This window comes from Saimiri boliviensis, chromosome 6 (assembly GCF_048565385.1).
Source record: "Saimiri boliviensis isolate mSaiBol1 chromosome 6, mSaiBol1.pri, whole genome shotgun sequence".
Lineage (NCBI taxonomy): Eukaryota > Metazoa > Chordata > Mammalia > Primates > Cebidae > Saimiri > Saimiri boliviensis.
Window position 1 is genome coordinate 60,548,598 of NC_133454.1, and position 26,374 is coordinate 60,574,971.

The 26,374-nt window shown below is 47.8% G+C and overlaps 1 protein-coding gene across 5 annotated transcripts in view; it reads left to right on the plus strand.

Moving 5' to 3' along the window:
• Positions 1–26,374, plus strand: part of PKNOX2 (PBX/knotted 1 homeobox 2) — a 269,623-nt gene that overhangs the window by 67,670 nt on the left and 175,579 nt on the right. For all 5 annotated transcript variants that reach the window (XM_039470683.2, XM_039470684.2, XM_074400798.1 and 2 more), the window contains exon 2: positions 3,471–3,541. The gene's annotated coding sequence lies outside the window, so the exon portion shown is untranslated. The remainder of the gene's footprint in view (positions 1–3,470; positions 3,542–26,374) is intronic.

The following is a 26,374-nucleotide window of genomic DNA, read 5'->3' on the forward strand; positions in this document are numbered from 1 at the left end:
GTTGAATTTTTCCGTGAAATGATAGTGAGAGAAGACACTATTAATGTTTTTTCAAAATGTAAGTTTGTCAACACTATCAGTCTTTGAATGCTGTTCCACACTTTACTGATGGCTGAAACTCAAATCGGGGAAACATGCTTTGAGCAGCTTCTCACCCAGTGCAGGATTCTCCTCTCAGTGTTGGGAGTTCACTACCTTCCAAGGAAGACTTGTTCATTTCTGGATGGTTCTCATTGCCAGAGAATTCCTCCTTATGTTGAACTGCAGACTGGCTTCCGCTAACATCTAAAGTTAGACCTGATCCTATCCTCTGGAGCAACACAGTCCCCATTTCACACAGCTTCTTCAAATATTTGGAGGGTGACCATGTGGGAGAAGGATTGTATTGCTTCAGTTACTAGAGCAAGGACCAGTGGATAATTTTAGAGAGGGACAAAGGAAGATACCTCTCTAGTTTTTCCTACTGTATCTTCTACCTCATAGTCTCCTAATTACACTGAAAACAGCCACAATAGCAAAGATAGCTAACATTTGGTGAGTGCTTATTTTGTGTAAGGCACCATTTTAAGGACCTTTCTGTATATTATATATTAAGTCATTAATCCTCACCACCACTCTCAGAGGAGGAGTTGAAATTAGCCCTATTTTACAGATGAAAAACAGGAATGGGGGCATTAAGTAACTAGCCCATGGTCAAGCCAGAATTGAAACTTGGGATACAGAAAACTCCATCTGACAGTCTCTGAGACTGCCCAAACTGACCCTCCGGGGAGGGCGCTAAGTCTCTAGCTAGCACAGTATATCACTGAGGTTAAGAGTAAAGATCCTGGAGTCAGACAGTTTTGGGTTCAAGTCAGTGCGATTCCAGAGCTTACCCTTTGAACCACTAGACTTCTAACCCACAATTTAACCACTAGACATCTTCTCTCACCTCTCTCTTCTACTCATATCGTCAAAGTTCTTAAAATATGATGCTCTAACTATATATAGGACTAATACAAACTGTTAAGTTCAGAGTGGAGGAGATCATTCACCCTTCATTTGGGTACTGTACGGCTATTAATGCAACCTAAAATCACATTTAGTAAGTTTGGCAACAATATCATACCCTGGACTCATTTTGACGTTGGATTTTATTTTATTTGTGTATTTATGTTTCTCCACCTGGCAACTTTCGTTTAATTGACCTTGGATTTTAAATCAAATAATATAGGTGGTGTTGTTTTTTTTTTTCAAACTGGGTCACCCCATTCTGTTGTTGTTGTTGTTTTTTTTAATGTAAGAGAGGGAATTGGTATATTTATTCTTGTCAAATCTTTTCTACAAAAGAGTCTGTAAAAAAAAAGTGGGTTTGCATGTGGACGTAGGATACACTAATCTGATGGTTTAGAGTAATGAGATTGTGGGCATTTTTTTTTTCACAATTATTTCATTTGTAGTTGTCAGGATGTTATTGTGCAAGAAATAAAAACTGGTAAAGGAAAAATGGACTTTTTACTTTTGGCCTGTTATTTTAGCTTGCTAAAAGTTTTATGATGATCTTGAATCTATCCCTCCAGCACAGTAGCTACCTTTCTCAGCCTTGCGTCATGTGCACATGGAAAGTCTGCCATATCTTCTTTCAAGTCACAGGTGTCTCAGACAGACAGTCCCAGAGGACAGGGATACAGCATACAGCTCCATGTAATTTAATCTAGAGACTTCATGTGCTGAGTTCATATCATGCTCAGTAGTAATATGTAAGTAGTTTAGAATAATGTAAGTTGGAACCCATTGCCAGCCAGGTTGGTTCTGAGGTGCTGGTGGTGGATTCTGGTTGGAATGATCAGAATCCACCATTCAACATTTCAGCAGATATTTACTGAGAACCCAGCACAGGCTGGGCACTCTGCTAGGTTCTGGAGATATAAAGATACAGAAGACATGGTCCTTTTCCTCAGTGGTTTGCAGTCCAGTGGTCTGGTCCTACCTCTGAGGCGCCTCCATGATCTGTAAATGTTGATCATGCATGTATAAAGAGACAGCCCCAGCCCCAGAGGAAATGCCTTTGCCTCGAGGAAGTCCTCATGAACAAGAGAGACAATTTGTTTTCCTCAGCACATCTCACTACACCCCATGCCTGAATCCTAACTAAAATTCCACCTTCTTCCAAAAAGACTTGCTCATCTTAATTAAAGGGAAGGTACGAAAGAGGCCCAGGACATGTAAGGCTTCACACTATGTCAAGTCCTTGTTGAATGAACAAACTTCAAACTTCAATGTCTCTGTGAGCCCACAGGCCAGCCTGCCCTCTATTACCTGACACCAAAACCCCTAGATGCTCTGGCCCCACCTTGCTGAGCTGGCATTACCCTCTCCTCTAGTGTCTTTCAGGCAGACCAGTCTCTGTGTCATCCCAGGACCCTCCATGCTCTCCTGCTCCTGGCCCTTGCTCAGATAGCCCCTTTCTTTGGAATGCCCTCTTCCTCCCTCCCACCAGTCAATTCTTCTCTGTCCAGTCTGCCAAGACCCTATTCAAATTCCACCTCCTCATGAAAACTCCCTGGAGTCTCCAACTCTTGCAGACATTGTGTCTCTGATGAGAGAGAATAGGCATCACTTCTACACACTTTAGCACAACATCATATACAGTGTGGCCTTATTGGGTGTTCTTTTATATGGGTGATCTCCCTTCTCCAGAGATGTGGAGGTAGTGCTTTTATAACAGGACCCATGGATTTTATTTCTGCTGCTTCAGCATATGTAGATCACAGAGCAGACAACTGATAAATATGTGTTGACTGTTTTTATTTTTACAAAAAATGTTTTATCCCAGAAAGAATTAAAAGCACTCAGATTTTTTATCTTTCCAGTCTTGTCCCATTATTCTTCTCCATGCACATTTTTCTTCCTGCCCTATTGGACTCTTCACCTTTACTTGCAAGTTCTCTCCTGCAGCAAGACTTTCATATTTCTGCAGTAAGACTTTCATATTTCTGCAGTAGACAACAGGGTCAGTGTTGTTGTTTGCTTGGTTTTTTTGCAGCCTTCCCTGTCTAGATTGCAAAGTTTCACAGGGGCCCTTCTGCTCTGTTCGCCTCCGTGGGGTCTTCCAACAGGCAGGAGGCAACAGTAAATAATTATTGCCTTGGTCAGCTGAGGGCACTTGACAGCCACGAGCCTTTTTTTCCTTCTGGTAGTTCTATAGGGAAGGGGATACAAGTCCTAACAAGTGGAGGCACCAAGCAGGTGGAGGAGGGCATGATCCTCTCACTCTGCCCTGGTTAGCTCTCTAAACAATAATGGTTTTGCACCAGGAGTCCCTTGCTAGGAAGCCTTCTCACTCAGCACTGCAGGCACACGTCTGCCAGCCCTGGCCTTTTTCCTGAGCCAAATCCACCTGGATTGGGGATTTTACCCCCATCCCCACCCTGGCTTTTACTTCCGCAGCATCTAACATAGTCTATAAAGATGTTTTCTTTCATTGGCAGGTGAAGTCTGGAGCAGGACTTCTGAGGCTTTCTGTCCTCCATGCCGCTCACCAGAAAAGGGGCTGTGAACTGTAAGTAAGTTTGATTGGCATTTTCCATGCTGACTCAATAAGGTTATGGGTTAAAGACCAGCCCTGAACCTGATCTTTAACAGCCATGCATTGTGCAAGAGAAACACTCAACAATGAGCTAGTCAGAATGTAAAATACAGTGGAGCTCTAATTAGATTATGTCTGAATGTGACAAAGAGGCCCTGTAATATGACATCCTATTTAATTAGACTATATTGATTGTGCATTAAGGTAGACTTGATGTGCTACATGTGTCACGAGTGCTGGAGAAGGAAGCTCTTGAGTCTGCAAGGCCGACCCAGACCCCAGCCACTCTTGCCTGTGGGCTAAGCTTGGGAGGCAGCAAGAGGAGGAAGTGGCAACATCAGTTCTCAAACTGGGCAAGTTTATATCCTGCCCTTGCTCTTACATCTGGTTATTTCTGGGGACGTGTGAGGGAGGAAAAAGGAAATGCTGCTGACCGCTCCTTCCATCAGCCCAGTAATAACTCGACCTCTTACTTAGGCTAATTTGCTCATATTGGTTCTCCCCACTTGGCAAAAGTCTACCCACCTGTGGGATCTGGCCTAAGTTCAGCCTCCTTCGTGGAGCCTTCCTTGGTAATGCCAGCTGGAAGTGATTGCTCCCCCTCCTGAAATTCCGCAGCATTCACACACGCCGTCCTTGCCTCTGTCCCCAGCATCTGTCTCCACCTCTGGCTGTCACTTTACCATGCCCTCTCCAGCGAGGCCATGAGCTCCTGGTGGGTGAAGTCTGGAATTCCTACTTCTTGGTCTGCCCACTGTACCCTCAGCCTCGTCGCTCTTTAGTGAAAGTTACCTGGATGACTGGGTTGCCCTGGGCCCACGTAGCTTCCCCACCCTGCTTCTGGGGCTACCTGAGGCTGAGCTGCTGCAGCGGCGACTTTGATAGTACATTGGCTTCCAACCAGTCCATGGAATTATAAATGATTAACCGTTATCAGCGCACATCTTCACCTCTGTGTAAAAATAGATTGACTGTAATGAGTATTTGAATAAATCATAAGAATGGCCGCCCTGCGATCGGCTAACATCCTGCCGATGGCTGCCCGGTGAGTGAGCAGGGCGCCGGCCCTCCCGCCTAATGGCCTGCGATTCAGTGCCGGTCGCCTGTGTGATTGACGGGCCTGGGCTCCCAGGGCACCTCCTCTGCAGCCCTGCTCCGGAGCAGTCGGATATCCAGTCTGGGGGTTGGGGGAAAGGGTGCCTCCCTCCATCCTGTTCCAGGAAAGCCTGACTAGGAGGTGGGGTGGGGGTGGGCGGAGGGGCTGACTAGAAGATAATGACCTTTGTGAGAATCGATGTCTCCTCGCATCGGAGGTTAGAGGAACCTCATAAGTCAAGTCAAGTATGAGGAGCAAGCTGAGCGTGAACCTTAATGAGAGCTGAGAGTGTGGGGGAAATAGGCCTGCACATTTTCCCCATCTCTGAGGGCAGCAGGGCACCTCGGCTTCGGCTCTGGCCACCACACCCCAGGAAAGCTCCCTGGCAGGGACACAGTCTTGGGCCTGCAGGTTTCTTCAGGTCCCAGGGCTCTGAAATGGGAAGATTCAAATGATCTTTCAGGGAGTGGTTTACCAGGGCAGCCTCAGGCATGGGGATCCTGCCTTTCGGAGGGAAAGGAAGAAGAGGAGAAGGGGAGGCGGGCTGAGAGTGACAGGGGCTAGTTGAGGAGGGAAGAGCCTAAAAGTCTGAAGTTTCAGAGACAAGGCCAGTGAGGGCTGGATTTGAGAGGGAAACAGCAAATATTCCCAGTTAATTCTAATGGCATCCCATTTCCAGGCTATGTAACAAATCACCCAATACAGAATGGCTTAATATCATTTGTTCTTCTGGTCAGGAATTCAGACAGGGCATGGTGGGGCAGCTTGTCTCTGTGCTACCAGGCGCCACCATGGAATCTCAGTGGAAGCAGCTCAAAAGCTAGATGCTGCAATCATCCAAAGGCTCACTCCCTCGCCATTCTGGGCTTTGATGCTAGCTGTTGGCTGAGAGGTTGGCCGGACTGTCTTGGCCAGATCCATGGGACAGCTCCATGTGGCCTGAACTTCCTCACAATATGGCAGCCTGATTCCAAGGGTGAGCATCCAAGAGAGAGCAAAAGCCAAGTGGATGCTGTGTTGCCTTTTATAACCTGCCCTTCGAAGACAAGCAGCATCACAGCCACTGCATTCTCTCACCTGGGGCAGTTGCAAAGGTCCACCTAGGTTTAAGAGAAGGGAATATAAACACCCTCTCCTCCATCTCTCCAAGGAGTATCAACAACACATTGAAAGAATAGTGTGAGGAATAGGATGTATCTTGTTGCAATCATCTTTAGAGAACACAGCATACCACAATTGGTACTCATCAAGTTAGTGGTTTGGCACGGCACAGCCTCATCAATTTCCCAGAAAGAATAAAAGGACCCCTTCTTTGGGGGGATTTGTTTCCCCTGGAAAGACAGCCTAAAGAACCCCTGCTTTAGATAAATTCAACTGTCCCTTGATTCACAGAATGTTTGAGTTGAAAGGGCCCCTGGAGATGAGGCAAGGAGTCCTTCCTGGGCAGGCCATGCTGGTGTTAGCAAGTCCTGCAGCTGGTAAAATCTTCCACCTCGGGGTCCATCTCAGGCAGAGTGAGTTGAGTCTGCAACTCACAGCTTCAAGTGTCAGGTATGGAGGAGTCTTAGACTGTGAGCCAGGACTCCACAAGCCTTGAGCCCTTCTTTCACATTCAGGGCTCCGTGTACCTCCATCCCTGTAGACATCCAAGCTGGGGTAGGTTTCACACAAGGATCAGGATTTAAGATGCTACAACAGGCTGTGCTGTAGCTGGGGAATTCTGGGCAGCCCTTCCTCCCTGACCTCATGTCCCCTGCTCTCCTCCCTTCCCCTCTGCCACATACTTTGTCCTGGGGATGCTCTGCTCTTCAAGTCTCTTTCCTTTGCCATTTTTCTGACCCAGATGCAGCTAAATCTTGGAAGAGGATCTAAGTGCCCTGGGTGCCTTGCTGTGACTTAAGGGGATAGAGAAAAAACACAAGCAACCAAAGAGTAGAAACAGAACAAGCCCATATCCCCAAAGGGCAGAGATCTGAGAAGGCTAACACCAAAGGGGAGGGGGCAGGAATGAGAGGGGTGAGTGGACTCGGTTTTGATAAAAAGTGCTGGAGTTTGGAGGGAGAGTCTTAGGTTCTTCCACATCAGCTTAACATTAATGATTAATAGTAATGAACACTTACTGGGCACTTACTACATGCTAGGCATTATGCAAACACTTAGGGTACATTTTCTCACTGAACTCTCACACTATGTTATGGGATGCTGTTATTACCTCTATTACAGACAAGAAGAGGAGGCTCAGAGAACAAGGGGAATACCCTAGGAAGTAGCAGAGTTGAAATTCAACTTAGGACTTTCTATTCTTGAGGCTTACACTACTTTCTTGTATGACACTAAGAGCCTCAGTTTACTTCTCTGTAAAATTCCCAATGTTACCTTCATCTCTAAGATTCTAAATGTGCAGATAAGACTTGGAGAACTTGTTTAGATATATCTCAGTGGGTGTACTTTACGGAGTTGAGTCTAGGTGAACGTATGAAATGATTTCCTGTTCTGTCCCCTTTTGTGAAACTGAGGTCAGGAAAGTAACATTTAATTTGGGCACATGAAGGAAACAGACTCATACAAACATAAAGATCATTTAGGTTTTCAAGGCTTCAGCTTGGGAGAAGAATGTTGGATTTGAAGTACAAAGCTCAGGTTTGAAGCCCAGCCTTAGCATCCTTGTGATCCCGGGCACGTCCCTCTGGCCTTTGGATTCTTCTTCTCTGGAATGGAAATGGGATTGTATGTACTTCCCAGGACTGCTATGAGAGCTCAATGAAATCCTGCATGTGCATGTATCTAGAGACATTCTTGGCACACAATAGGTACTCACTAAGGGTTCAGCCATCCACTCACCCAGTAAATAAATAAAAAGTGGAGTTGGAAAGAAAAGCTATTCCTTTCCATTGCTTCTGACAGAGACAGTCAAGAATCTTCTTGGCTTTAACTATAGTCTCCATAAAAGTTCACTCATAAACTATTGATATTTTAATAATACACATTAGCATCTTGCCCTTTGACAAATGAATATTGAATGAGCAATAGAGGCAAAACACTAGCCAGGCATACTGCTGCAGAGAAGCTGGCATCCTGGCTGGCTGTCTAAGGGAATGCCCCCTTTCCAAAGGCCTTGTGACTCACCCCTCGCCCCAGTGACCCCTAAGGAAACAGCTGTCAAAAAGAGCTCAGCATCCTGCCAGCCCAGTAGGGCCTGAGTAGGGTTTGTCTTCATTTTTTCTTTCAGTTGGCTGGAGGGGACTTGAAAGGAGAGAGAAAAGGTTATTTAAAAACCACTAAAAGGGCGGATGTTTTACCCATGTGCAACACTTTGGATCTTCCCATTACCTTTGCGAAAGGTGGAGGTTTCTTCTTTACATACTCTTTATCCTCCGTAGATTGCGTCTACAGGCAGACAGTGTGCCCACAAGAAATCAGGCAATGAACAGCAGGCTCGTTCCACCCCACTCAGCCAGATCTTGATGAAACCTATGCTCAAAGAGTGTGTGCTAAGGTTTATAAGACAGAACTTCCTGCCTCTTCTGGCTTTGCTTCCAGCCCCGTGGCCCCAGCCTCCCGGTTCTCATGGCCTCCATCTAGGCTGGGAGTCCTTGAGTGTGCAGAGAGCAGTGACAGGGGCTTTTCGTTGGTCCGGCTTAATTGGTGTGATTTAATGGCATTTCTGGGGGATTCAGATTTAGGCTTTCTGAGCTGCAAATCTGCTTTCTAAATGTAGAATTTTTGTGGAGTGGTAAAAAATAATGGCTGTTCTGTGATTCCTGCCTCCTGAGCTAGGAGATTGCAATTTACATTATGCAAATAGGCATTATGCAATCAAGGCACTTTAGCAGGAATCTGGCGGCAGAGAGGCCGATTGATGAGATGCCGAGGTCTGCAGCCCCAACTGGAGGCGCCCCGGAAGAGTGAGATGGAGTGGGGAGGGGGTGGACCGGGCAGGAAAGGAGGCAGAGTCTGTTCCCCTGGCCCAAGGAGGCAGAGTGGAGCCTGCCCAGAGATGAACGCATCGGGGAGCTGCCAAGGCGACTCTCTCAATTAATGGCTTTGTTTAATCATACCCCCTGTCCAGAAGAGTATTGTCTTACGGATAATTTCGTTTGCCTAACGAGATTTTGCTAATTAAATCTCCTTTCAGTTGGTGTGACTATGCCTGCAGGAGAAGGGGCTATTTGGAGTCTTCTCCGTAAACCTTTCTGGAGAGTAGCTGGGAAGGAGGGATGGGAGAGAGGAGAGAGAAGGGGTGGAGAGAGAGACCCTTTCCTGCTGTGAGCAGAGCAGGAGGCTTTGAGCAGAGTTTGGAAGCTCCAAGGTTGCTGCCACCACCCAAATCTCCTTTCTTTATCCACAGAAATGCAATTGTAAATCCCCGTCTAGCCTGAAAGAATTTCCTTCTTTTTTCTTTCTCTGTGGTTCCTGTCACTTCCACCATTACTCATTCTCAGGTTCTTCTCAAATCCTAGAAGAGAGAACCAGGAGGCTTATAAGGAGGTTCTGAAGGATTTCCAAGTGCTGCTCCCAGTGTCCCTGGCTGTGAGGGCTGGTGATGGTATAGGATCCCCTCCTCTTTCATTCGCAGTTAGCCAGCTAGACTGGCTCTTCAGAGAGGAAAAATTGCTCCAAAGCTAGCCATTTCTCCAGGGATACTTGCATGAATCAAAGAGGAAAATACCTTTTTAGATTCATTTATCATCAGAGCCAGCCAAGGAGAGCCTCCTGTGTCTGGAGGAGCCTAGTGCTGTGCTTGCGATAGCTGGAGCCTAATTAATGCTGCTGTGACATGTGTCCATGCCATCCCCATGCTGGACCACCCCTAGTGGTTCTTTGCTATCCACAGGTTGAAGTTCGGCTTCCTTGGACTGGCTGACCATGGGCTTCACAATTCAACCCTGGTCTACTTTTCTAACTTCATCTCTCATGCCCTAGCTGCTCCCCATCCCTGTAAGTACAGACAGTAAGGTGCACACGCACTCCTACAGCTGATACCCCAAGTATGCCAGGTTGCTCAATCTCCTCCAACAAATACTCTGTATACGTTCATGCCTCGGTGCCTTTGCACATGCTGCTTAACTGGACTAACCTCAGCCTGGGCACCCCTGGCTCATTTATCTCCTCTGTGGCTTCCTCCTTGCAGGCCTTCCTGCCTCCCCCATCCCTATGCTGCTGCATTCTTTTGCCTGTAGACCATCATAAGACTCCAACGTAATTATTAGTCTGTCTATCCAAGTGAACAATTGAACCCCATTCTTCTTTCAATCCCAGTACCTTGTAATCATTCCTGGCCATAACTGGCACCCTACAAGGTTAATGAAGAGAAAGGATGAATGTGTGATTCAAGGAGAAGATGGTGGAGTGATGGAGAGGCACTCTCCAGTTAAGCCCCCCAAGCTCCAGGATGGACGGTGAAGGTGGGGGTGTGGGGCAGGAGACCGATTTCTGCCGAGGCCATGCAGAGGTAGCAGCCCATCCATTCATTACATTCATATCACAGGGTGAGGAGGGGCACTTCATCTGTGGTTCCCTGTCCACGTGGAGACCCTGTGCTTGGCGTGTCACGGTCTCATTTCACACATGCTCACATGTGAGGTGGGAACTATTTTTGCAGAGGGAACTGAGGCTTCCCTGTTGTCATCATAGGGCAAGGCAGTGTTGGTCTGTAATTGGGTCCCCCTAACCGGGCCCACTTGGGGACCCAAGAGCATCTACCTGTAGAGAGGTAAACACTCCTATGCTTCCTAGTCTCCTCTCCCCATGTCCCCTCCCTCCCTTTCTCCCATCCATCCTTACTGGAACTTAAGCTGCCCTGGGAGTTGCCCTGTTCTCACTCCCCATGACTCCAGGGCTCATGGCTGTGCTGGGATGCCCGTGTATACCTGCCTGTGTGTGTCTGCATGTGTTGGGGGCCTGAGTGGTGCACAAGCGCTGCAGGGTGACCTCTGGCTACTGGTTCTGGACTGCTGCCCAGCTGGTGGGGGACGTCAGGGATGGAGGAGTTGGCATTCCATGCTGGGGATGGGGCAGCCCAGGGGAAATGGCTCAGGTCTTCCTGGGCAATGTGGGCCAGGGGTGGGAGGAGGGAGGGTCACGTATGTGTGTGTGTGTGTGTGTGTGTGTGTGTGTGTGTGTGTGAGAGAGAGAGAGAGAGAGAGAGAGAGAGAGGCAGTCTTTCAGGAGAGTGGCTTTGCGTCCTTCTTGGCTCGTGAGTTTTCATGCTCTGCTTGTTGCTCATTGTTGGGGCACATCTGTCCATGGTCTGTCTCTTTGCCTAGGCTTGTAATCATACTAACATCCCCATCATGCTTTGCTAGGCCTGTAGTGTTTCTAGGTACACAGTAGGTGCTCAATAAATGCTTGGTGAATGCAGTACATATGTGAAGGATTGAACAAGTTTGCATTTTGGTGTCAGACAGACTTGGGTTCTGTTATTTACTTAGCCGGGAACTTGGGATTTAATTTTCTCATCTAGAAAGCAAGAATAATAATATTTCCTATTCTTTCTCGAAGGGTCGTTGGTGGAGGATTAAAAGAGATATGTGAAAGTGTTTTATAAACTATAAAGCACTGCATACATATAAGAGGTTATTACTATAATGGTTATTACCCTTGAAGTGATCACCGTGTTTGAAAATTAGGGATTCTCTTTTCAGGAATGTAAAATCATCCAGGCCTGATTTGAACTCTGGGACTTGCAGAGCAATTATTATAGGAACTGCTTCTAGATTTGGCCAATAGTGGGAGTTTTCGGGGCCTGGAGGCTCGACCCAGAGCCCTCTGCCCTCTCCCTTTCCTGGTGGACCGTCCCTGGGGTGGGAGGGTGAGTCTGGCAAAGTGGACCATCTTCAGTTAAGCCACCTGTCCCCCAAGTGGGCCCATGGAAATGGCCTTCCTGAGTCTCTGCTATTGCCTGGACTCCATGCCTCGTTATCTTTGCATATGCCATTCCCTCTGCCAGGGGTGCTTTGCACCCTTTTCCCCACTGGTCTTTTCACCTCTTGTGCTGTAGTTGCTGCATTGTTTCCAGGCACCCAGGTTACCAAGCTTGCTGCCATGAGGCAGTCTATCACAGTGTACCTGGGACTCAGTGCCTGCCTCCCTTCCCAGTGTGCACTGCCAGGGCAGATACTGGGCTTCACTCACAGCTGGAGCCCCAGAGCCAAGTGGATAAATGGATGGAAGGATGAAAGGTGAACGGAGGGGTTGGAGCTTTCACGATTGGAGCTTCTGAAGCACCCTGAGCTACAGGGGAAGGCGAGGAAGAAGAAGCTGCAGAAAGATCAGTAATGCTATGCAAATCCCCCCTACATTTCTGAGATATTTCCCAGCCAACCTCATGCTCCAAATGTCAGCGAGGCTGATCTTCCTTGGGGTCACAGGGTCTGGGGATAGACCTGAGGATGGAGAGGCATCTGCCTGCTGCTGACCTCTAGAGCAGGCGTCCCCAGACTTTTTACACAGGGGGCCAGTTCACTGTCCCTCAGACCGTTGGAGGGCCGCCACATACTGTGCTCCTCTCACTGACCACCAGTGAAAGGTGCCCCTTCCGGAAGTGCGGCGGGGGGCCAGATAAATGGCCTCAAGGGGCCGCATGCGGCCTGCGGGCCCGTAGTTTGGGGACGCCTGCTTTAGAGGTAAGCAGTTCCCCACCTGGGGATGCAGACACTGCCTACCCTAATCCCCAACCCTTCCAGATCTGTCTCTTGGTGGGGTTGGCCCCAGCTGGTGGAGAATCTGCTGTAAGCCCTCCCAGGGACTTGGCTCCCTTGCCTTCCCCCTGAGTTGGAGGCATCTTGTCTCTTGCCTGTTCTGGGCCTCTCTTCCCATGCCCTCCCACTCTCAGCCCCAGGCAGCCTCAGCAAAGTGCCAGGGGGCTGGGAGGCTTTTCATTACCAAATGCACTGAACCTATTTGTGAGTGTTTTGCAAAGTGTTTAATCCAAGGTGTTCCCTCAATTAAATTAGTGCAAACATCTGTGTCCCACATCCACCTCCATTTGCATTCTGTGCCATTTATTACAGCGGGAAATTGGAAAGCACCTTAGGAATACTTAGGACTGAATTAGGCTAGGTTGGGGTGGGCATCTGGGGGAGGGTGGGGTGCTTGCAAGACTGGTCTACAAAGTGGATCTTTTTCCAGGCTGGGACTTGTGAGGACCCACTTCCTGTGCAGAAGGCCACAAGAGGGGTGGTGGTGTCTGGGCTTGGGACCGCCTGGTCTCATGGGGGAAGTTGGGTAAATTTAATTAATGCCACGGCTCCCCACCTGGGACCACGTGCCTGCAGAGGCAGGAGTTCACTGTTGCTGTTTTATAATTTTAAACCCAATTTTTAAAAAAAGTGTATCAAATTAAAGCAACCCCTCTGGGTCTCTCCCTAGGGGAGCCCTTCCATGCTGGAAGGTGTGTTTGTTTTATCCTGAAACTACTCAGCCTTGGTGACTGGCTGAGCATGAACAGCACCTCCTCCTCCCTTATACAGTGTGATCCCCATGACTGTCAAGTGTTATACGTTAGGAATACACTCGTCTAGGAGGCATCAGAGAATAGTTTCTGCTGTGTGGCAGTCCTGTGCCAAGTGCTTCACAGACACTATCTGTGGTCACCCTCTACCAGCCTTGAGTCAGGATGACCCAGGGACTGGAGCTCAGAAGGCCAGGCAACACATTCAAGATTCCACTGCTAGACAGCAGAGCCACTGGGATTCAGACTTGGGTCTACATGACTCCAATGACTGTGTGCTTTCCACTGCACTTGGAGGTCTCTCTCAAATGATGCAGTTGGACTTGGCTTCGAATCAGGAATGGTGCTGCCTCTGCAAATCCCCTGACCAGCATGCCCCAACCGGGTTGTACAGAGGCCCTGGTTCTAGCCTGCTCCCATTTGGATGGTTTATCCTGGGACTTCTGGGGACCTATGATGGGTAGGCTAAGGCTGCTGCTGACTCACCAGGAGAAGGGGAACCCTGGGTTTTGAGGGATGGGGTCGGGGGCAACAGGAAAAGAAGTTTGAAGAGTGAAGGAGAGGCTCATATGCTGCTGAGCCTTATTTGTCACTGAGTTTCTCAGTACTGAGTGGGGAAACTGAAATTCAGGCTGGACTAGAACCCAGGACTACCAACTACTTGGAGGGAAGTGATGCCAAGGCCTGGGAAAGTCCCAGGGTTGGTTTTTTTTTTTTTTTAGAGTGAATGCTATCTTTCTAGATGCAAAATGTAGAAGAAGATTGGAGCAAGAAACCAAGGTGGAAAGGAGATAGGAGGCTACTGTGGACCCCAGACCCTAGGAAAAAGAACTTCACCAGTTCCTGGGGTTTCCCCAAGAGATTTCCAGGGAACAGGCCGAACAGACAGAAGGTGTTTTAGTCTGTTTTATGCTGCTATAACAGAATACTTGAGATAGGGCAATTTATAATAAACAGGAATTAATTTCTCACAGTTCTAGAGGCTGGGAAGTCCAGGATTAAGATGTTGGCATCTGGCAGGGACCTTCCTGCTGTATCATAACATGGTGGGAGGCATCACATGGTAGAAGGACAAAAGAGAGGGGCAGAACCAGACAGCGAGAGGGACTGGGACCCACTCCTGCAATAACAAACCCACTCCCATGATAAAGGTGGCACACTCATGACCTAAACACCTCTTAAAGACCCTGCCTTCCAATACAGTCATACTGACAATTAAATTTCAATGTGAGTTTTGGAAGAGACAAATGTTCAAACCATAGCAGGAGTATTCCTGGGACATGAAGCTGAGTTTCCCCTACTAGTGCCCTCTCTTTCTTCCCCTTCCCCAGTTTGCCCTTTGGTCTGGGCAAGGACCACAGCATCTGGGGGAAGATGGTACAATGGAGGGACACTGAATTTGAGCTCAAACACCTGCTCTCCCACTTCCTCCCTCTGACCAGCTATAACCATGTCATAGCCTTAGTTTCTCCATCTGTTAAAGAATAATAATGATCTTACCCCGCAGGGTTGCTGGGAATATTAAGGGAAATGTTAGGCAAGCTTGACCCCAGATGGTAACTCAGGACATCCCTGCGCATTTTGCTTTCTCTTCCATGGCTCCTGTCTACCTTCCCCTCTTAGACCCTGTGCTTTGATCCTGGGCATTAGGGAGGCTGTGGAGGTGAGGATGGGCAACCCCTCCTTCAGCTCACCCTCCTCACTATCCTGTTCTCTCTCCTTCCCACTCTCTCATCAAAAGACTTTAATAAATGCATCTCAGTATGTGGCACTGCCTGGAGCTTTATAAGAATAAATTGCTTATCCCAGCCCTTACTTCCTAGAAATGACAATCTACAATAAAAACACATTTATGAAGCATCGACTGTGTGTAGTACCCAGTGCTAGGCACAGTGGGGTCAGCCTGAAAGTGACCCCCGGGCCTCTTGTCTCCTCCCAGACCCTGACAGTTTCTGCTTTCTTTGGAATTGCCAGATCGCAGAACCATCTGCCTTTCCCGGCAGGATTTTGGGCTTCTGTACCCCTTTGTGCCTCTCTGCTTATCCACACGGGTTCTCTCTGCCTAGAATGCCCTCCACCCTCCATGTTTACCTGGTGGGAACCCAGTTTCTTGATGAGGAGTACCTCTGTGAGCACATCTGTGCTGGGCTCATCTTCCTTGAGCGCAGGTGCCCACTACGCATCTTCCTGAGACTTCCTCATCCTGGGTTTCTATGCCATCTCTACCAGAGGTGCCTAGCTCTAGTGAAGGGCACTAGAAGCCAAAGTATGAAGTCCTAGAGCCCTGGGGTCATAGAGCACAGTCCTAGAGCACAGGCTCTGGGGTCATCTCTTCTGCCTCGCCTGCAGGGCCGATCATGCCCAGTCCCTCCTCAGTAGAAGAGAATGCCGGGTTCGTGGAATGCCTTCCCCTCTCATTAGCCTTTTGCACTCAATAAATGCTTATTTTGTCAGACAACTCCAGCAGCCTCCTTCACTGGAATGCTTGAAGAGAGGCTGTCAGAGCAGCAGCCTCACTCTAGTTTCCAGGGTGTTCAGTCTGAGAGCCCCTCCATGTCTCTGTTACTTGCAATTCTAGTAAGGATTTGCTGTCTCCCTACCCAGCTTCAGGATATGAGAATTTCCAGAGGTGCACAGGCTAAGAAGAGACTGACCCTTAACGTATTGCCCCTGTATCTTTGCCAAGGACATTGCCTTTTCCCAAAGTCTTTTTTCCGTCTCCACACGGCCAAATTCCTCCCACCCAGCTCCTATTCTGCCTCCTCCACAAAGTCTTCTTAAGAAGATCCTTCAGGGGAGGGCAGTTTCTTCCTCTCAGAACCCCTGGCCTGAACCTCCCGCCATTGACCATCCCACATGTATCTATCTGTGTCTGTCCATTTCCTCTGGGCTGCATTGGTCCAGGGTCCATGGCTGATGCTTCTGTAGCCCTCACTTCACCTGCCCTGGCTCTTGGCAAGTTCTAAATTTGCAATAGATATTTCCCAAATGAACAAGGGAACAGGACTATTTCTTGTTTGTCTCGAGGGAGGTGTCTGGGTTTTTCTCTCTTCTACTGCTTGGAGTTTTCTGCTTAGAGTTCTAATGAACCTGAAGGCAATTTGTCACTAGTTACTGGAAACTACATATTATGGCCAGCAAAAGAAAGACAGGTGTTAAATTCTGCTGGGTATACTGAGCAGACTGGCATGACTTCTGCATAGCAGCTCTGTCAGGTCCCAGCACACTGATACTCTACAGGAGAAGTCTCCAAAACAGAGTAAGCAAGATGGGCCATTGGAATAAGAGAAGAAAATCTTGCAACTTTTCTTATATATTTTTTAAAAATCTTATTTTCCTTTGATTTCTATTTTAGAAATGTGTTTTATAAGACACATCATATACTGGAAGGGTAGTGTGGCTTATATACAATGTATATATTATAACATAATATATATGCATTATATATGACATATAAGATACATTATATAACATATATACAACATATATACATATATGTGTTATATATAATACATATATATGTTATAACATATACATTATATATGAACCACACTACTCTACCAGTATATGATGTGTCTTATATGATGGGTCTCACGATGTTGCCCAGGCTGCACTTGAACTGGCCTCAAGTGATCCTCCATCCGTATAACATATATAATATATGTATTGTATATCACATATATAACCAATATATTATATATAATATATATATGACACATATATATACACTCATATGTTTATATGGGTACATCTTGAGGGTGCATGAAAAATTTTTACTGGTAGAGTTTTGTAGCAGCTGGGGATCCCCTTCCCCTGGGAATCTCCAGGGCTTGGCACATGGCAGCCACTTGCAAATATGTGTGGAATTATATTGATTTAAATGGATTAATACTATTGGAGAATCTTTTAAAATTTGACTTTGATTTAGTCCTCAATAATTTACCTCTAAATAATATACCTAGAGAACCACAGTGCCAGTAAACAAGAGTAGCCAGCCCTCTGTATCCACAAGTTCCACATCCATGAATTCAACCAAGAGCAGATGAAAAGTGTTTGGAGAAAAGAAAAATGGACAGCTGCATCTGCACTGAGCATGTGCAGACTTTTTCTTGTCATTATTCCCTAAACAATATAGTACAACTATTTACATCACATTTGTATTGTATTAGGTATTATAGGTAATCTGGAGATGATTTAAAGTATACGGGAGAATATGTAGAGGTTTTATGCAAATACAATACCATTTTATATCATGGACTCGAGTGTCCATGGATTTTGGTATCCAAGTGCGATCCTGGAACCAATCCTACGCAGATACCAAGGAACAACTGTATGTGCCTGCTGTGTACCAAGTTCTAAGATGGGTATTGGTGTGACAAAATTTTTTTAAAAAATTTAGAAATGGGAGTTTCACTATGTTGCCCAGGCTGGACTCGATCTCCTAGCCTCAAGTGACTCTCCCATCTCAGCCTCCTGAGTAACTGGGACTACATTTGCCTGCCACCACGTCCAGCTTGGGGTGACAAATTTGAAGTCCTTCACCTCAAGTTACGTACATTCCTTTTTTTCAAAAACAAGCACAAATAACTAAACAGGAAATTTTTGTAATGTAAATTTTCTAACGGATTTCAAAAAAGGGAAGAAATAATAGATCATGAACTCCATGTACTCATGACTCAGCTTCAGCAACCATCAGCCCTCCCTCTTTGGTGGGGTTCTTTGGAAACAATTCCCAGGCTTTGTATCCTCTCCTCTGCAAGAGCTCTGGTGTGCACAGCCTTTCAGAGAGAGGAGGACCTCTCAACAAATGCTGTTGTGTTGCAGGAGTTGTGCCAGACCCCACTGGCAAGACCTGGGCCTAGCACAGGTCTGGAGGGATCACTACTCCCTGGGAAAAGTAGAGAGGAGTCTGAAGTAATTTTTATATCAAGGTTGTCTAGGCTCAGACGCTAGGCTTGACTTCTAGGCTCCTGTGTTGAAATTTCAGAACTACAGAGGTGACCTGCCAGATAAGGAGTGAAAATGAGAGGAAGACACACCTAGCGGAGGAGACTGCGGCCTTCACAGAACATAGATGGTGCACTAACAGCTCTCGCAGTCTGCCTCCCTCATCCTAAAATGAGGAAACTGAGGCTCAGAAAGCTGCCACCTCCTGCCCACTGTTGCACCACTAGAGATCAGCAGGGCAGAATGGGGCTGGGCCTAGGTTCCTCCCTCTGCCTCCTCTCAGCATATGGGGGACCCCCTGCCGTGCCAGGCTGGGCCTGCCTTTTTCATGCATCCACGTTTCTGTGGCCAGGAATAGCATTTGCTGAGCCTCCAACAGGCTCTGGGCTGCGGGCGCCCCTCTGCCCCCCCTGGCAGCTTTTGGAGGGGGCCAGCGGCCTGTAGCCCTGGAGTCATCATGGGAGGCATGTGACTTCTTTCTTCCTGTACAAGTTGAGCACTTGCCACCCTGCTGTCTGTTTTTCCTTGCTAAGGTTCAGTTCTAATTATGTTGATTTTCTTCATCCCACCCCCTCCTGGAAGCTTATTAGGTTGAATATTTTTATTTATTATCATTTCGCCCAACTCCTGCCAGCATTTCCAATTACTCTCCCCGCTTCCTTGTAATTGTCTTTCTGTAATGGCTCTGAAACAATTGCGCTAAATGAGGTGTCTCCTGGAAGATGAGAGTCTCACTTCATTAAAGGCTAATGTATTCTCAGCTCCAGCTCTGTGGGGCTAGCTTGGAAGGAAGACATTTAAACAGCTTCTTTTATTTTATAGGGAGCAACTTTTCAGCGACAAAGATGTCTGTGGGGTATATGTGTATGTGTGTGCGTTGCCTGGATTTTAATTTAAAGAAAGTTTATGAAATAGTGTAAGTCCCTTTATTGATGAGACTGTGTTCTCAGGGAGCTGAGATCTACAACAGATGGAGTGCAGGGGAGCAGGAGGGGAAGGGGCAGTCGATTCTGAGGTCCACCTGCCTTTCTGCTGGTTCCCAGCCCATCCTCTCTTGCTACATTCCTGCTGGCTCAGTCCCCAAACGGATTCATGCCTCTATCCTGTGTTTCTGCCTTCTCATTATATGCTCAGATTCCACTGTGGTGATGGCCTCAGTAATGTGTTATTTTGTATCAATCAAGTCTTTTTTTTCAGTTTGTATATCCTGACTCTTCATTGTTCATTCATTTGTTCTATTGTCATTCATTCAATACCTGTACATTGCCCGTTGCCCACTTTGTTCAGGCATTATTCAGGTTAGGGATATGCCTTTTGATGCTTCTAGAACAGTAGCAAATAGAGGTAGCTGACAAGTAAGCAGGTACCTCTAGCACAATATGTTAAGTGCCTCCATAAGGCAAGGCCGCGGCACTCCTCAAGCAGCGAGGAGGGCACCTTGTGAAACCTTGTGGGATCAGGGCTGATAGAGGAAGTGGCCAGGGAGTGAGTGGAAGTACTCCAGGCAGAGGGAGTTTGTGAATCATGTCCTGGTAGCCAGAGAGGGCTTGGCTGACGAGGTGAAATGCAAAATTTCCCACCAATCAGGAGCATCATGTGAGATAAAGGCTGTGGAGAGCCCCTCTCTCCCCACAGGAGATTGATTTGGCTAGATCTGTGTGTGGAAAGGTGGCCCCTGCTTCAATATGTGAAATAGATTGGAGGAAGTCAGAAAAAAAAAAAAAAAAAAGAGGCAAGGAGACCTTGCAGGAAGCTGTTGCAAAAGATTATGATGACCCGCCTGAAGACAGAGGCAGTAGAGAGACCTGTGTACCTTTGTAAGGCGTTTCAGTTGGAGAAATGGCCAGCTCAAAAAGGGAAGTGGTGGGAGGGAGAGGGGGCACCAAGGATGTGCTCTGGGTTTCTGGCCTGGGCAACTGCTGAATGTTGAGTGGTGGGGTCCTGAAAACCAGGACATGGCGTGGTACCCAGTGAGAGGTCCATGTAGCTCTCCCTGGCTGTGGGAGGACCAGGCACAAATCCCAGCAGACACTGACCACCTTGGTCACTGTCACCACAGGACCTCTACCAACCCAACCTTTGGGTTGCAGGTGGCCTCAGCCCACTCCTTCAGGGAGTCATACCTAGCTGCATCTGTCGAGTTCTTAAAAGCACCTGGATGCAGTGAGCTGTCAGCTGAGCAGGTCACCAACTGGCTCCAACTTACGTCTCAGGCAACACAACTCATACCAAGGCCTTCGGGTGTTCACCAGCAGCTCCAGGGGTCAAAGTCTACTTCTTCTAAGGGAGTTGTCATTGCACAGTCAAGAACGAGTAGGAAGGCCCTTCCTGATATTTTTGGGTTGGAAGTGAAGAATTTAAGTGCAACCAAAAATATATTTACGTCTCTGGGGCATTTGCTTAGGGTCCTTGGAAGCTTGCCCGCAACACTGGTGCTGATAGCAATGAAAATCGCAATAAAACTTTTCATATTGATCAGGGCTTACTCTTGTCCCAGACACTCTTTGAAGCCCTTGCACAACAGCCTCTCAATCCTATTGTGTAGATATTATCATTTCTCTGTCATAAAGAGGAGGAAACAGAGGCACAGGGAGAAGCACGCAGGCTACCAGGCCTTCCCTTCTGCAGTTTCCCTCTCAGAATGAAAGAAGGAGTGAGTCCTGCTGACCAGAGCCTGTTTGGGTGAGTGAGAAGGAGAGGTAGGGGGCTCAGCCTTGCCCTCCGCTTGCTGTTCCGCTGCTCCTCATGCGCTCGTGTCCTTCGGGATCCTGTGCAAATGCCATCGACAGCCCCAGGCAGAGCTAGGACTTCCTTCCTCCCCAGTTCCCAAACGTCATACATTTCTCAATGATAGCACCACTGATTTGTCATGATTCCTTGACGTGACTGTCACCTCTGTTTGACCTTGGGTTTTCCCAAGGAATGATCCTGGCTCGCTCCTCTCTATCCTTGGCACCCAGCACAGAGCCTGGCACCCACTAGGCTTTCTGCAAACAAATACATGCTATTAGGGAGGCCAGGATGCTCAGGAGAGACCCTGGAGGTCAGAGTCAAAGAGTTCCCTTCTTCATCACAGGTGCAGCAAGGCGTCCAGATATGCCCCAGATTGAACTCAGCTCTTCCCAGGGGCCCGCCTGGTAATAAGGGGGCAGTTGTCAGGAACACAAATCTCTCTCTATACTCTGAGGAAATGTGGGGGTTGGGAATAAGTGCTCCTCCTGGGTGGGAGCATTGAAGGAAGCCGTGTCTGGCTGTATGTTTATCCTGATGAGGTGCTTATGTAACACCAGGCTTCCTCCGACTCCCAGGGACTGAAGAGTATGCACACCACGGAAACAAACAAATGGAGATGCGAACCACTCATGCCATTAGACAACTGAAGGGAAGAGGTGTACACATCTGACGTCCTCAGCAAAAATGTAGCACCAGGGCAATTTCCAAATAGCTTTTCACAAAGAAAAAAAAAATGCCTCTTTATATATTCAAGTGTAAAAAGTCACCAATGGCTTCCATCACCCTGAATCTCAGATGGTGCTCTGATGGACAGTCTCCAGGGCTGCAAGGGGGCAGTGGGGTTCTTGGAAGTTCTACCCACTCCACCTCCTCAGCAGCCTCCTCCTCACCCAGTAGGATCAACCTGAAGGCAACAAGGAAAGAAAAAAGGGATGGCAGTCTCAGCTCTGAGTCAGGAGTCCTGGTTTTGAGGCCTGGTCACTAACTGGCTGTGTGACGTTGGGCAAGTGACATACCCATTCTGAGCCTTAGTTTCACATCTGCATAATGAAGAGAACAATCAGTTCTGACCTGCCTAACTCACCCGCTTGTTTTGAATATCTGTACCCCGCACAGGTTGTGTAGGGGATCACAACCATGTTGACACTGCCTGTCATCCAAGCGGGGTCGCAGCTGAGCCCCAGGTACAGGTGGGTAACGTGATGTCCCCTGCTTGCTCTAGCCAACCCTCTTTTCCTCCTGCTCCAGAGCTGAGCCCTGTTCTAGCCTCACCTTCCATAACATTGATGATAGTGTCCAGGTGAATTCTAAGTCTGAGGTCACATGGGGCTGCTAGAAACAGCAGATGAGGATGGAAACTGGGCAGCGCACTGCCAGACAGTGGTTGGTTTAGGGTAAGAAGTCTTAGAATCTTGGAATGGAGCTAAACAGAAAATCACTTTGCTCATTTCCTAAACATGTTTAAGGATCTACCATGCACCAGCATTATGCTAGGTATTGAGGATGCAACTGTGAATGACACACAGTCCCTGTCCTTTCAGAGTTTGCTGTCTAGCAAGTATTCCAGATTAATGCCCACCCACCATGTTACAGATGAAAACTAAGGCTGCCTGGGAGGGAAAGTGACTATCCCAGCCACTTAAGGCCTTAGCAGGATTAAAAACCTGCATTGAGAAGGGGAAACGAGCGAATGCATGCCCAGGGCTCAGAGCCATTCCTGGAACCACTCAGTGAGTGTTCTCTAAGTGTTCCCATGACATCTCAAGACTCCAGGAGCATTTCTGTGATGCCATTAGACCTCTCATTGGTCTGAGCTCCAGCCTCGCTCATATCATGAGGTTGGACATTTGAGATGAGCCCAGCCCACCTCCTGGATGAGACCAACAAAGGCAAGACAGGGATGACAGTGGTCCTGAGGCCCTTGACCCTGGCTCCTATGGGAGCAGCCTGAGCATTTTGTTCTTTCATTCAGCCAATGCATATGGAGAGCTTGCCCTGTGCCAGGCACTGACTGGGGCTACATTGCTGAACGGCACCAACAAGGCCCCAGTCCTCAAGGAATTTCTATGTCAGTGGGGAAGGGGGTTAGACAGTCAACTATAAATAAGCAAATAAACCAGATATTTTCAGAATGAGACAAGAGCCGTGCAAGTCACATGCAGGGTGATGTACTAGAGAGTAACAGGGTGGTTGTTTGAGGGCGCAGGAGGGGGGCAAGAAGGGCCACAGGCTTTGTTCACTTCTGGAATTCACCCTGCCAAATGAGCAGGGTTCTGGAGAGACTCTACCCAGCACCTACACACCAGAGTCTCCCAAGTCCAGCATTCCAAATAAAGAAAATCAATACAGAGACTGTCTCTACCCTTCCCAGCCCCCAGCCCACAGCTAGAAGTCATGCATCTAGTATAGGCTACCTCAGTTTCACCAATATCCTCTTGGAGGGCTCCATGACCTCCCTTCATCAAAATGTGGAATCAGAAGTAAAAGAAATATGGAAGGACCAGCCTGTTCTTCAGATGCTCCTTGGGCCCAAGATCTCCAATCTCAGGAAATGAGGGAACTTAGCCTGCTGGGAAGATGGCAGGGATAGACTTCAGGCTGATTCCCAGAATGTCAGGGTGAAACTTCCAGAACTGAGAAGCAACAGAAAATATTTTATTACAGGGCAGTGGCAACCGCTGGGGAACTACAACAGCCTCCCCATTCCCTGAGCAGGGGAAGAGCCAAGACACAGTCTCCAAGGCACTTCAGGGCCCAACCAAAGCCAGGAGCCTGCCTAAGGCATCAGACAAGCAGAGATTAAAAAGGGGGCTTCAGGGACTGAGTTTCTGGATATGGTGCCCACTGAGTCTGTCTCTCCAGAAGTCCATCAGAAGCACCCTTAAAAGAGATATTTGACTCAGAATCAAGTGTCCTCCTTCCTCTAGGACTGTTTCCCACTGCCCTAAACTCTGGGCAGGCACCTCAGGTGAAAACCAGGAAGAAGGGAGGCTTTCCTGATCAGGTAGTACTCACTGTGTGTGTCTGAGGCCAGGGGAGGGCACCCGGACTCCATCCAGAGAGCACCTGGTGCCACCAAGCCAGTGCTGGGATTGCCAGGCCCCGGGTTCTCACTTATCTCAACTTAGCCCTGGGGATTGGTGGTCAGCGGTGCCTCCCCGAGCCAGTTCTCAGAGCCCCCCTTTTGTTTACCAACCCCCTGACTTGGCAGGCCCCTGAGAGACACTTTTTTCCAGATAGCCACTTCCTGGTTTCCCAGCAGATCAATCCTGCTGCTCTTCTCTGGCTCAGCTGCTGTAGTGGCTGCAGATTTCTTAGTAATGATCTTCCTTCAGGAGCAGGGGAGAGAGAGGCTCCTGCTGCCACCACAGCGCTTCTGTCTCGGCTGCCAACATCAAAGCTTTCCTTGTGGCTTTGGTAGAATGTTAAGAATTGCGAGATAATTAAGTTGCATTTCTGTGCATTGTTTACTGTTGCTTTCAACCAATCACTATTCCATAGGGGCTAATCTGTGTAAGGTGTTTTTTTTTTTTTTTTCCCCTTCTTCTTTGCAGTGCCTGTTTGTACCACATTCTTCATTATGCTTCAGTTACAATTTTAATTTTACTATTATTAAATCTTCCCCAAAGCTGTATTATTCTGCGCCTCTGAGCTGGAATTCCTGATTTGGGGACTGTTTGCATCTGGGCCTGTTCACAAATGATTGTTCTTGTTTACAAAACTGTCCCCGGCTGGCTCACCTGCTCGCAGGAGGTAGGGGAGAGCAGAGAGGGGAAGCAGGAGCCATTTGGTACTTTCTGAGATTGTGCTATTGAAAGAACATCTTCATGGCCTCCAGTGGCCAAACCAGCCTCCAATGGTCACGGAACGAGTGCAGGGGCCAGTCAGTGAGCTGGAGGCTGTTTTCAAGGCCTGCAGGGTCCCAACGGGGTACCTCTGTGTTTGTTCCAGCAATGGTTAGGAGTACGGGCTTTGGAATCAGAGAAATCTGGATTTGAAACCCAACTTCTTCACTTACTAAGCATCTGACATTGGGCAGTTAGTAACTAACTTCTCTCAGCCTCAGTTTCCCCACTGTAAAAATGAAGAAGCAGCTGATGATCCTGCCCACAGATAAGGATGAAAAGGGATGATATTAAGAACAGTGCCTGCCGCATGGTAAGGGCTTAGTAAAGGGTAGGTAAATTTAGGTTGCCGTTTTCGTCATCATTGTCACTCTACCATTCTGACTGTTTTGCTTCCATCTTGCTGCCCCTCTGAAGCGTGCCTGCTCAGTTAGGCTTTGCATGAGAGCTTGGAGGCTCGGGGCTGCCTCTGGTCTCATCACTGAGCCAGTGGAGTGGAGTAGGAAGCACTTACCCTGCGCTCTCAGTGATTGTTAATGGCAGGAATTTGTTAACCTGCCTTCCCAAGAAGGAAAAGTGGCAGGCTCCAGGGCATCTGAGCTTGCAGAAAGAATTCAGCCCTGCCCCAGTTGAAGGTGACTGTCCCTAGGGTTTTAAGACCCCAGAGCCAGCTGCCAGCATCCTACTGCCTTACTGTCAGGCTCCAACCCTGACAGAACCAGTGCAGCCAGTTACCGAAGCTTCCTCCCACCACACCCACCCCAGCATCCCTGCAACCTCAGCTTACTCGTAGACTTTCCTCAACTTCTTTCTTCCTGTCACCCTGTCCCCTCAAGCGCCACACACACAGTAAAACCATAACTTTTTTCTCCCCTTTCCCATTATCTCTAACCCATATACTCCGGGAAGTTTAATTTGTTCTCGGTAGTAATCACCATTAACTAGAAATTGTCTTTCTCTGTGTAAACACGTCATTAGTGAAGCTGGTTTTCTGCAGGGTCCAGATTTCATTTTTATTAAAATGAAACACTTTCAGGCGCCTCACTGTGTCCAAGGAAAGAGAGTATAATTTTAACCCATTGGGTTGGCCACAGATAATTGGGCTGGCATTTGATTGGACGATTAGGGAAATATCTTCTTTGCATGCAGTATAATTTGCATTTTTTTCCCACTTATATGAAGCTAAGTCATGCTTTCGTACACAGGCAGTTTTAATGAGCATTATAAATCCTAATGAATATATTTTCATGTTCATTTTATTGGCTTGTTTTTATTACTAGAGGTCTGAAAAACAGGGCCAGAGAGGGAGCTGCAGAGGAAATGGCAGGGGAGAGAAGTACTGTGACAGCCTCCTCTCCCCTCCCCTGCTGCCGCCCTGGCTGCCAGAGGGTAGAGGACTGGCAGGCTGGGTTCACCCAAGTCCTCTTTAACCCAAATCAGAAGTTGCTTTGAGTTCCCCAGGGATGCAGGGAACATGTCTCTTGCCTCGGGGCCAGAGGAGCTCCTGCTGCAGCCTCAGCCTCAGCTCCAACAGTGACAGAAGCCATGAAAGCAGCAAACCCTAGTTCATCATGGTCTGCCATGGAAGAGAGTGAAATATTTCTGCTTAGTGTCGGTCACATAATAAGACTGAATTTTTCTTCACAAGGAGCCACCACATCCAGAGTGCTCATTCTTGATCATGACACTGAAAGGCAATTAACAAGTGTACAGAGCAGGAATTTCTCCCAGAT